Source organism: Onthophagus taurus, chromosome 5 (genome assembly GCF_036711975.1).
Source record: "Onthophagus taurus isolate NC chromosome 5, IU_Otau_3.0, whole genome shotgun sequence".
In the NCBI taxonomy this organism is placed as follows: domain Eukaryota; kingdom Metazoa; phylum Arthropoda; class Insecta; order Coleoptera; family Scarabaeidae; genus Onthophagus; species Onthophagus taurus.
Window position 1 is genome coordinate 7495965 of NC_091970.1, and position 7305 is coordinate 7503269.

A 7305-nucleotide genomic window follows, 5' to 3' on the forward strand; every position below is an offset into this window, starting at 1 on the left:
TTAATTTTGCGATTTTCAAAAACGTATATAAAGTGTATTATTGATTTTGGAACTTTAAAATTTGGCATAATACAACCTCAAACATTCCTTTATAAGCTCAAAAAGTTTTATTTTTTAAATCCTACCCAATTCGGAGAAAAAAAAATTTTTTTATAACCTCACTTCTAACAACTGTCAAATTTAATCAGCGATTTTTTAAAATAAATATCACATGAATGGTTCATCTTGGAAAGTTCAAATTTGGTATAACGTAACTTCAAACGTTAATTTATAACCTCAAAAAGTTTCGTTTCTTAATTCCTAGTCGTTTTGGAGAGAACAATTTTTTCTTTAATAAATGTCAATTTAATTTTGCGATTTTCAAAAACGTATATAAAGTGTATTATTGATTTTGGAACTTTAAAATTTGGTATAATACAACCTCAAACATTCCTTTATAAGCTCAAAAAGTTTCATTTTTAAAATCCTAACCAATTCGGAGAAAAAGAATTTTTTTAACCTCACTTCTAACAACTGTCAAATTTAATCAGCGATTTTTGAAAATAAATATCACATGAATGGTTCATCTTGGAAAGTTCAAATTTGGTATAACTTAATTTCAAACGTTAATTTATAACCTCAAAAAGTTTCGTTTCCTAATTCCTAGTCGTTTTGGAGAGAACAATTTTTTCTAAATGTCAATTTAATTTTGCAATTTTCAAAAACGTATATAAAGTGTATTATTGATTTTGGAACTTTAAAATTTGGTATAACACAACCTCAAACATTCCTTTATAAGCTCAAAAAGTTTTATTTTTTGAATCCTAACCAATTCGGAGAAAAAAAATTTTTTATAATCTCACTTCTAACAACTGTCAAATTTAATCGGCGACTTTAAAAAATATATATCACATAAATGGTTAATCTTGGAAAGTTCAAATTTGGTATAACATAACTTCAAACGTTAATTTATAACCTCAAAAAGTTTCGTTTCTTAATTCCTAGTCGTTTTGGAGAGAACAATTTTTTTTTAATAAACGTCAATTTACATTTGCGATTTTCAAAAATGTATATAAAGTGTATTATTGATTTTGGAACGTTAAAATTTGGTATAATACAACTTCAAACATTCCTTTATAAGCTCAAAAAGTTTCATTTTTTTAATCCTACCCAATTCGGAGAAAAAAAAAATTTTTTATAACCTCACTTCTAACAACTGTCAAATTTAATCAGCGATATTTAAAAATATATATCACATGAATGGTTGATCTTGGAAAGTTCAAATTTGGTATAACTTAATTTCAAACATTAATTTATAACCTCAAAAAGTTTCGTTTCTTAATTCCTAGTCGTTTTGGAGAGAACAATTTTTTCTTTAACCCCACTTTTAATAATAATAATGCGTAGAGTTGAGTTTAAAAAATTGTAACAACGGTGTTTATGGAAATTAAGAAATTATTTATGGCACACTCAATCTCAATTAAATTTGCTTTAATATGCTTCATATTTCATCATGATATCTCAATGCGCTCTTGAGATACGGGTTTTTAAGTTGCTATTTTGACTATCATGCTCTTTATTTAATTATAAAATCAGAAAACGTTTTGTACGAATATCCTCTAACAAATCCCGTTTGGGCATCAAGAGGGTAGCTGGACATCAGTTGTTAAGGGGTCGGATTGTATCAGCCCCCAAGATCTAGGACGAAAGGCTCTCCGGAACAGGGCACGTTAAATTGCAAATTCACTTCTCTTGTCCGATAAAAAGCTTTTGGGACGGCGTGAATTTTAAAACGAACTTTCTCGGACGAAGCTGTGCTTTTCGCCTTAGGATTTTCGTGATGTGTCGCCAGATTTCGTCGAGAATCCGCGGATTACCACGATAAAGGGGATGGAAATGGTAAAAGCTACTGAGAAGTACAAATTTTGTTTTTTTTAAGTTTTTTTTTTTGTTTATCGCGTTTTGTTAATTAAAAGAGGAATCCGGTGTGAAACTATTCGATGCAGACAAAATGCCAAAATTGACCAACGAGTAACGTCCGTCAGGATAAATATTTGCCGATAGCACATATGCTGGAAGGGGTGGCAATATTCGCCAAATATGCGCAATTATTATTATTTCTCGCGTTCGGCGATGCATAGTTTTCACTATAACCGATGACAGGAATTTAACAACTGCCGATATTTAGGGCCGCCCCAGAGGGACGATAGCAAGCCCGCTCGAATTGCTCTCTGCAGTGTTTCTGGCTGCGGGGTCCAACGCCGAGAGCTGGTGTTGGAATTTACAATAATGTGTCATTGGTGTCATAATTAACATTCCTGCTTCGGCAGGCGCGAACTTCAGTTATTTGTTTCCCCTCTTATTCGTCCTTCACCTCTCTACTATCCAACAAAAAAAACTTTACTAAATATTTTTCCTTCACTTATCTTAACTCTTATCAAATCTACATTAAATTTGCTCTAAAATGTGTTTTATATCATCGTCATATCTCGATTTGTTTTTGAGATACCATCTTTTAAATTAATGTTTTTAAAATTAACAAAAGTGGGGTTTGAAAAATCATAACAACGATTTTTATGGAAATTAAGAATTTTTTTATGGCACACTCAATCTCAATTAAATTTGCTTTAAAATGTTTCTTATTTCACCGAGATATCTCAATCCGTTCTTGAGATACGATGTTTTATATTACTACTTTTACCATTTATAACAATCTAATGTTGCAACATAAAATATCGTATCTCAAGAACGAATTGAGATATCATGATGAAATAAGAAGCATTTTGGAGGAAATGTAATTGAGATTGAGTGTGCCATAAATAATTTCTTAATTTCCATAAACACTCTTGTTATGATTTTTTAAACCCAACTGTACACATTTGATTGTTATAAAAATGTGTAAAAAACGAGATGTAAGATCATTTATCTTTATCTCATGGTTATTTGGAGAAAATATTAATATTAAATTCACAAAATGATCTTTATTTCATCATTATATCTCAATTCGTTCTTGAGATACAATCTTTTAAATTGATGCTTTTAAAATTAACAAAAACTAAAGTGTTAAGTGAGGTTTGAAAAATCATAACAACGATGTTTATGGAAATTAAGAAATTATTTATGGCACACTCAATCTCAATTAAATTTGCTTTAAAATGTTTGTTATTTCACCAAGATATCTCAATCCGTTCTTGAGATACGATCTTTTATATTACTACTTTTACCATTTATAACAATCTAATATATGGGGTTGTAACATAAAATGTCGTATCTCAAGAACGAATTGAGATATCATGATGAAATAAGAAACATTTTGGAGGAAATTTAATTGAGATTGAGTGTGCCATAAATAATTTCTTAATTTTCATAAACACCCTTGTTATGATTTTTTAAACACAACCTTACACCTTTGATTGTTATAAATTTTAAAAGCAATAACATAAAAAATCGTATCTCAAGAACGTATTGAGATATCACGATAAAATAAACAGCATTTTAAAACATATTTAATTGAGATTGAGTGTGCCAAAAATATTTTCTTAGTTTCCGTAAACGTCGTTATTATGATTTTTTAAACCCAACTCTACACATTTAATTGTAAATTTTAAAAATAGTAACATAAAAGATCATATCTCAAGAACGAATTGAAATTTTGTAGTTGATTTATAGCATGGTTGATTTGGCTTGTTTTGGGTTGGGTTGATTTGCTTTCGTCTTAAGTTATTTTGTAGTTACTTAATTATTTTTGAGTTGAATTGTTTTCAGATTTCAGCTACCTAAACCAATTACGTGTCAACTTTATATGAAATTAGTTGGATTGAGATGGAATTGTCTCATATTTGTGATACATCCATTGGCAATACCAAATTCTTGTTTGTTTGAAGTCTGTATACTGTCATCATGAAATTCTCTTTCATTTATTTGAAGATGGGAATTTTAGATAAAAAAAATCCCGTTAAGAATTTGGAGATTATCAGTAAACCCCCCCACACAATTATCTTAAACGCTCACCCGAAGCGTTTTTATAACCGATTCTCGGCCCATTTAGCCCGAACCCTTTCGTTTCAGCGAAAACAAAGAATCGGCCGGTAGATCCCCGAAGAATTGCAACACTTAAAATAATTGTGATTCGGTGCTAATGTCTGTCCCCTTTCTTTCTTTCGTTCCTAATAGCTGATTGAACTCGAAATAAGTTTACATTTTTTTTTTGATGATAAAACCATTAATTGGAAAGTAAAATTCAATAAATCGGTGCGTTATCAATCTTTTCGACAATCAATCTCGAAGCATCGGTGGCGATTTTATCGGAAATTTAGATTAAAAGTGAGCCGGGGAGAGCGGGCGAATAGTTAGAATAATTGAAGCTAGCGCGCGGGGGATCCCGAAACCGGCGCTCTAATCAAGAAATTGAAGTTTCAATAAAAGCCATCATTAATTTTGAGTTTGGGGGCTAAACTTACACGAGGCTGCGACCCTACAATCGACCAAACAAATCGTTTGGGCGAATCTAGTGGGATATCGAATGGGAATTAACCGTTTGGGTTACTGTATTGGAATGGCCGCCACTCTGTAATTTGAACAAATGAATCCCGCCGACCTAAGCAAATTAGATTCGCACATGGATGTCCCACGTTGTTTCCGACATCTATCGTAACCCTCCCTAAGTACACCGAGTAACAAATGGGCTTAGTTTCGGAGATAACGATAAAGTTAAAATAAAAATAAAATTTCGATTTTTTTAAGGAATAATTTCGGTAAATGTTCGAAGCAAGGCTGAGAGAGGGTAACAAATAGGCACATTTAGGGCTCTAATTAATTAATCTCTTCAGCCCACTTCATATCCCTTCCTGGAGATGAATTAATTATCGCGACCGGGCGCGGAACTTTGTAGTTCGGAGGCCCCTTTGTAATGCAGAAGTGCTCGAGGAGTCCGACGGAACTCCACAGCTTGTTACAATTTCAGAGAAATGCTCATTTCTAAAATCTTGCTTCTAACTTTCTTTTTTTGTGAAACGAAATTTCTCCAACGTTTATCACAAAACGATTCTAAGATTAAATAAGGATTTTAAGAATTTGATATTAATATTTTCTCCAAATAACCATGAGATAAAGATAAAGAATCTTACATCTCGTTTTTTACTCATTTTTATAACAATCAAATGTGTAGAGTTGGGTTTAAAAAATCATAGCAAGAGTGTTTATGGAGATTAAGAAATTATTTATGGCACACTCAATCTCAATTAAATTTCCTCAAAAATGCTTCTTATTTCATCATGATATCTCAATCCGTTCTTGAGATACGATATTTTATGTTACAACCCTATATATTAGATTGTTATAAATGGTAAAAGTAGTAATATAAAAGATCGTATCTCAAGAAGGAATTGAGATATCTTGGTGAAATAAGAAACATTTTAAAGCAAATTTAATTAAGATTGAGTGTGCCATAAATAATTTCTTAATTTCCATAAACATCGTTGTTATGATTTTTCAAACACCACTTAACACTTTGGTTTTTGTTAATTTTAAAAGCATCAATTTGAAAGATTGTATCTCAAGAACAAATTGAAATATAGTGATGAAATAAAGATCATTTTAAGAATTTAATATTAATATTTACTCCAAATAACCACGAGATAAAGATAAAGAATCTTACATCTCATTTTTTACTCATTTTTATAACAATCAAATGTGTAGAGTTGGGTTTAAAAATCATAGCAATAGTGTTTATAGAAATTAAGAAATTATTTATGGCACACTCAATCTCAATTAAATTTCCTCTAAAATGTTTCTTATTTCATCATCATATCTCAATCCGTTCTTGAGATACGATATTTTATGTTACAACCCTATATATTAGATTGTTATAAATGGTAAAAGTAGTAATATAAAAGATCGTATCTCAAGAAGGGATTGAGATATCTTGGTGAAATAAGAAACATTTTAAAGCAAATTTAATTAAGATTGAGTGTGCCATAAATAATTTCTTAATTTCCATAAACATCGTTGTTATGATTTTTCAAACACCACTTAACACTTTGGTTTTTGTTAATTTTAAAAGCATCAATTTGAAAGATTGTATCTCAAGAACAAATTGAAATATAGTGATGAAATAAAGATCATTTTAAGAATTTAATATTAATATTTACTCCAAATAACCACGAGATAAAGATAAAGAATCTTACATCTCATTTTTTACTCATTTTTATAACAATCAAATGTGTAGAGTTGGGTTTAAAAATCATAGCAATAGTGTTTATAGAAATTAAGAAATTATTTATGGCACACTCAATCTCAATTAAATTTCCTCTAAAATGTTTCTTATTTCATCATCATATCTCAATCCGTTCTTGAGATACGATATTTTATGTTACAACGCTATATATTAGATTGTTAGAAATGGTAAAAGTAGTAATATAAAAGATCGTATCTCAAGAACGGATTGAGATATCTTGGTGAAATAAGAAACATTTTAAAGCAAATTTAATTAAGATTGGGTGTGCCATAAATAATTTCTTAATTTCCATAAACATCGTAGTTATGATTTTTCAAACACCACTTAACACTTTGGTTTTTGTTAATTTTAAAAGCATCAATTTAAAAGATTGTATCTCAAGAACAAATTGAGATATAGTGATGAAACAAAGATCATTTTAAGAATTTAATATTAATATTTTCTCCAAATAACCATGAGATAAAGATAGAGAATCTTACATCTCGTTTTTTACTCATTTTTATATCAATCAAATATGTAGAGTTTCGTTTAAAAAATCATAGAAAGAGTGTTTATGGAAATTAAGAAATTATTTATGGCACATTCAATCTCAATTAAATTTCTTCTAAAATGTTTCTTATTTCATCATCATATCTCAATCCGTTCTTGAGATACGATATTTTATGCTACAACCCTATATATTAGATTGTTATAAATGGTAAAAGTAGTAATATAAAAGATCGTATCTCAAGAACGGATTGAGATATCTCGGTGAAATAAGAAACATTTTAAAGCAAATTTAATTAAGATTGGGTGTGACATAAATAATTTCTTAATTTCCATAAACATCGTTGTTATGATTTTTCAAATCCCACTTAACACTTTGGTTTTTGTTAATTTTAAAAGCATCAATTTAAAAGATTGTATCTCAAGTACAAATTGAGATATAGTGATGAAACAAAGATCATTTTAAGAATTTAGTATTAATATTTACTCCAAATAACCACGAGATAAAGATAAAGAATCTTACATCTCGTTTTTTACTCATTTTTATAACAATCAAATATGTAGAGTTTCGTTTAAAAAATCATAGAAAGAGTGTTTATGGAAAT